Source organism: Cryptomeria japonica, chromosome 11 (genome assembly GCF_030272615.1).
Source record: "Cryptomeria japonica chromosome 11, Sugi_1.0, whole genome shotgun sequence".
Lineage (NCBI taxonomy): Eukaryota > Viridiplantae > Streptophyta > Pinopsida > Cupressales > Cupressaceae > Cryptomeria > Cryptomeria japonica.
The window spans coordinates 478,002,019-478,008,018 of record NC_081415.1 but is presented as its reverse complement, the minus strand read 5'-3'; positions in this window follow the sequence as shown (position 1 = coordinate 478,008,018).

Genomic DNA, 6,000 nt, shown 5'->3' with positions numbered 1-6,000 from the left:
GAAGGCATGAAATTGAGACACTTGTCCCTGAGAAGGGCAAGTGTCATGGATGGAAATGACGTGTGTCCTTGAAAAAGACAAGTGTCATGGGGAGGAATGACATGTATCCCTGAAGACACATGCCTATTTGGGAGAGAGACACCCAAATAGGAAGGTTCTACTTCAAAATGAAGATATTCCCACATATTATGAGATTTGAGATATTTTCCCAAATTTTAGGAAATTTCTCCAAATTATAGGAATTTAGGATATTTTGGGAATGTGCACACATATGGTGAGGGAAAGAGGATACTAAAACCTATGGTTAGCTAGGTGGATTGATTTAGAGGAAAGGCTAGATGAGGGTTAGAATTAGGAGACATATGGGGGAAATAGAATTAATTCTATGAGGAAAATAGGAGGAAAATGAACTAAATAATCAAATTATGCATTTGATTTATTTAATAGAAAAAGGGAGGAGATTTAATTAATTAAATGAAGACTATGGCATAATTAATAAAATTAATTAGCTAGAAGGAGATAACACTAATTAATTAAATAATGTACAATTATTTAATTAAAGGCATTTGGGAAGCTAAATTCAATTAATCAAATTAATCAAATTTAGGTGTCTATAGGTCTGTTGCTCTTTCTCTCATTAATTTCAATATTTCTATTGGCTTGGGTAGTTTAATATCAAATCTAGCATCTATATACTTATTGTTACTTCTCTTCTCCATTGTTTATCGTTGTGGATGTCCTTTGGGGTGGAAAAGGAGATGTTTTTAGGCGTTAAAACATAATTTTGTCAATCTTTCATTTGCCAACATGAGACGTGGATGATAGTGTTTGAATCAAATGATAGTAAATCACAAAATGTTTATGCATCATTGTCATGGACCTTCAACAATGAAGCTTGTAATTTGGTTTCTGGTTTCTTTCTCTTTGTTGTTTCTAATTCTGAACTCAATTTTTCATTTTTGTAGATTTTATGTAATTGATAGATTTCCAACACACCTCTAAGTTTAAGCTTAGGAAATGTTTTATTTCATGAGTTAAATATTTAAAAATATTGCTATTCTATTTTTGTTCTTTTTAAAATAGAATAAAGACAAAACATTTATTTTTTAAACTAGTCAAACTCTAATGTAAACCAAAAAAAAAGATCATCCACTAAACACATCATTAGTTTTGCATTTATATACCATTTAAATATTTGTTTCCTCTCCTCTATAAATAGAAATAAAAATAAATAAAAATAGTTAACAAATACCTTATTAAAAATTGATCCAAGCTATAATGTTGTACACTATATTCTATAGAGAAAGTCAATAAATTTGGCCTATTAATGGGCCTTTCTAAGTTGATCCAGATGTTCCTGATATGAAGAATGATGATTGGTATAAGCCAGAAGTGGGGTGGATTAAAATTAATTTCAACGGGACTTCTAGAGGCAATCCAAGACCTTCAACCGCTAGATTTGTGGCATAAGACTGCAATAGAAACATTGTTGCACTTGGAGCCAAAATATGAGGGAAGGACAAATAAAGAAGTCGAAGTTCAAACAACTTCTCTAGTAGTTAAAATGACAATTGGACCATTGATTAAGAAACTCCACCTTGAAGGGGATTCTCTGATTATTATCAATGCTATTAAGAAAAGGGAGGCGGTAGCTTGGAGACTAAATAAACATATTAATTTTATTAGGGGCGAGTTGGCAAATTTGGAGGAATTTAAAATTACCCACATAAGGTAGGTAGGGAATAACGTCGCAAACATTCTTTTAAAATGGGCTATTAAATTGAATGATGATCACACAAATGCACGATCTGAAAGGATTTGTGAGGTTTAAAGTTTGATGAGGATGTGAATGTGAGAGGAATAACATACACCGCCAAACCCATTAAGCATTTATGAGAGTCAATGTTCTATGCCTTTACATTATGGCATTGAAGGAAGTGTTTTAAAGTTGATAGGTTTTGTATTCTCTTGAAGTAGTGTTAGTGAGAATGAAGAGAGGAGGAGAAGAGAGCATGGTGAACACCAAATATGGAGGCAAATTTCACCCATCTCACTTGCAAGTGACAATTGGCTTTCTTGGAAACAATATCGGAGGAACGTCTCAGGAACATGTCCAAGATTGAAGACCCTAAATTTTTGCAGATGGTAGATGTTTTCCTAGGAGATGCATACTTGAAATCAGAATTCAAATAAAGAATGAATGTGGACATTGCATCAATTTTCCGTGCTTAATTCTTGTAGCTTGGCTCCAAAGAGGATGCACAATGGGTGATGTGAGAGTATGTTCGAGAGGAGTGGAAATACAGTTTGGAAATGTTTATGGGGATGGCTCAGCTAGGGGAAGGGTTTGTTACCAAGAGCAGTGAATGGATGCAAGTAGCCGAAGTCGAACCTCCTCTACATCCCTTTCTGTTGTGGAGCGTGAATGGTAATAAAGAGGAGCATCAAATGGAGGCTTAGGTAAAGTGGGAATATATCAAAGAGTACCTTTGTGATAGGGAACGAGTTATGCAAGTGTTCGACCCTGAGGTAGAGCAGAAACCAAAGAAGCCAAAATTTAAGAAGGGGATTACTAGCTCAGCCTGCCATGGCCAGAAGTGTGGTATCCTTGGTCCTACCATGACCAGAAGCATAGTATCCTTAGTTGGTGTGGGTACGAATGTTGATGGCTCATTTTTGCTTTCTATAGTATAAGCTAGAATATATGTAATCTATGTTTCTAAGGTTGTAGTGGATTTTTTTTGCAAAATTATCAATAGGGGATGTATAATCATTTGTCCAGTCTCTTTGATAAACTCTATTAATTCTGGTGTTTTTGTGTGGATAATTCTGGCAGAATCAATGGTCGAAAGTCATAAACTTTAATTGTTTTTTGTAACATTTTTAATATTAATATAATATAAACTTTATTACTGATAAAAAAAAGTCAATATTTAAGTTGAAACCATCCAGGAAAAGGCTAGGTAGTATACTATATCTCCCAAAAAATATATGTGAAAAGAAATAAAATGCTCTCTTTCAAGTCATTTAGGCTAATCAATGAATTAAGCAATCTAACCTAAACAAAGAAAGTATTACTAAAATCCGTAATGAAATTGATAATAAAGATAAATGCACTTAGCTCTAAATCTGATAAGTGGATGGTCTATTTTAGCATGTGCTCTATGATCCAATTCTAACTGCTACTAGTAGCCCTACAATCGTTGAGCTCTAGTAGATTGAAACTAGTTCAATCACACACATGTAGCCCTAATCCACATATGGTTTTGAAACTACTATATGGCCTTGTTCTATGCACTTTTATTCTTCGAAAACCTTCTCCGCCTTTAATATCTAAAAGTAGTGATGTTTAAAAGAAAAGTTGGAAATTGTTATGCTAGAATAAGGAGATAAACTAGCTTCCTACCCTGCATCTTAGTCAAACCCCTTGCTCAATTCAATGAGTTAGAACACATATGAAGACATGCTAGGCAAAAATGTAAATGCTTAAGTTTGTTCTTATGATTATAGATGTTGATGGTATGTTCTATAGAATGATAATATAATAATTGGATGAGAGATAATGAGTGTCTAAAATTTATTGAGACTTGGTCCTTTTTATACAACACTCTATCATAAAATTTTGAATATTTCATATTTGAATTGGTTGGGAATAATGAATTGAAAGTAAATTAACCTAGGCCTATGTTTGATTTTGAATTTAGAAATTTGGAGTTCAAGGTCATAACCTTGATCTTGAACTAGGAGAAGAAACAACAAAAATAAGATTAAAATAAGTCAAAAAAATATGACTATTGCATTAAAAACAAAAGAATAAAACTAGTATAGATATCTTAAATATATCTATCTAAAGAAAGAGAGCATTTTATTTCTTTTCACATATATTTTTGGGGAGATATAGTATACTACCTAGCCTTTTCCTGGATGGTTTCAACTTTATTGACTTTTTTTTATCAGTAACAAGGTTTATATTATATTAATATTAAAAATGTTACAAAAAACAATTAAAGTTTATGGCTTTCGACCATTGATTTTGCCAGAATTATCCACACAAAAACACCAGACATCCCCTACACAGTAATACAACACCACCATTCCTCATTTACAAATAGTATTAATAGAGTTTATCAAAGAGACTGGACAAATGATTATACATCCCCTATTGATAATTTTGCAAAAAAAATCCACTACAACCTTAGAAACATAGATTACATCAAAAATAAAAATTTGTAAAATATTTTTTTTTTTAAATATTATAATTATAAAATGGTAGATTTTTTTAAATATTTTTGTTTTTATTTTATATTTATATATCTATCTAAAACTTATAATTTTGATGAGAGTATATTTTGTTTTATATGATGTTTATCTTACAAATATTAAGTTTATAATTAATATTAATATTTTGACATGTGAATGGTTGTCAAATTTAAGCTAAAAGATAAAAGATAACATTAATACACTCACGCCATTTCACTCCAATCCTTGTTGCTATTGTAGAATGTCTTTGGACATTAATAGGAAATAAAAACTTGAGTAGTTTTTAGTAATACAGTTTTCGGTTTAAACCCTAAGGGAAATAACCTCTAATTGATGTTATGTTTTGAATCCCACGAAGGGTGAAGACGAGAGACCTACATATATATTGTTTCAATTTTGAGAGGAAGCTTTGGAGCAAGCCCGAACCTTCCCAAATACCTATACTCTATGTTTTGCTTCCTTGCCGGTGTTGGAAATGAAGTCCAACGGACTCCTTCCACTTTGCTGCCAAAACCTTTGGCTCTTCATCTTCTGTTTGTAAAGCTCTTTAAGAGTTGTTTGGATATCATTTTGTAAAGAGTATTCTGAAGCTGCTCGCAACTGTGTATGTACAAACCAGAATTGGTTATCACTAAATTGATTCCCCTGCTTTAAGTGTGGACGTAGGCAATCTGCCAAATCACGATAAATTTGTGTGTCTCATTTGTCTTTGTCTGTGAATTCATTATTCATATTTTTTTTGCTCTTCTAATTCATTTTTAAATCCTAACAATTGGCATCAGAGTGAGATTAGATTGTTGTTAAGATTTCGGTGGTTGAAATTCTGGAATCATAGAAGAAGCGAAGATAGAGAAGTTCTCCGGTTAGAACTTCGGGTTATGGAACGTGCAGATGGAGTCTTTTCTGATAAAGCAAGACCTTTCACTTGCGCTTGAAGGGAAAGCAAAGAAGCCAACTACGATGGCTAATGAAGAATGGGAAAAAATAGATAAGAAGGCAAGAGCAACAATTTCTCTCTCACTGTCCAACAATGTTCTCTTCAATGTCACAGGTGAAGCAACAACGAAAGACGTATGGGATAAACTCACAGCCATGTATGAAATGGCGTCGGTTGCCAATAAAGTGTTTATCATGAAGCGGTTGTACAAGCTGGAGATGAAGGAAGGTTGTGCAATGGCAAATCACATCAATGAATTTAATACATTGATTAGTCAAGCAACTTCGGTGGGGATGACACAAGATGATGAGAGCAAGGTTGTTCTTTTAATATGCTCTTTACCAAGCAGTTGGGATGGCATTGTAACAGCAATTAGCACATCGATATCCAGTAAAAATAAGTTAGTTTTTAATGATGTAGCAACTACTCTTCTCAACGAGGATTCGATAAGAAAGAATGAAGAACCTTGATCCGGTGAAGCCTTAACGGTGGTAAGCACCGAAAATAGAGGTAGGAGCCATAATAGAGGCAAAAATAATTATCATAGACTTTCGAAATCAGCAAGGAGATCGAAGTCTAAAAACAGAAATGGTGATTGTTGGTTTTGTGGCAAATCTGGTCATGTAAAGAAGGATTGTAGAAACTACAAAAGGGCACAAGAGAAGGTGCGGGATAGCGAAGCAAATACAGTCTACGATAAAGATAATAGTGTACTAATCCTTTCAACAACCGACACTATTCTAGATTCATGGGTGCTTGATTTCGGTGCTTCCCATCATGCTACCTCGTGTCTTGAAGCGTTC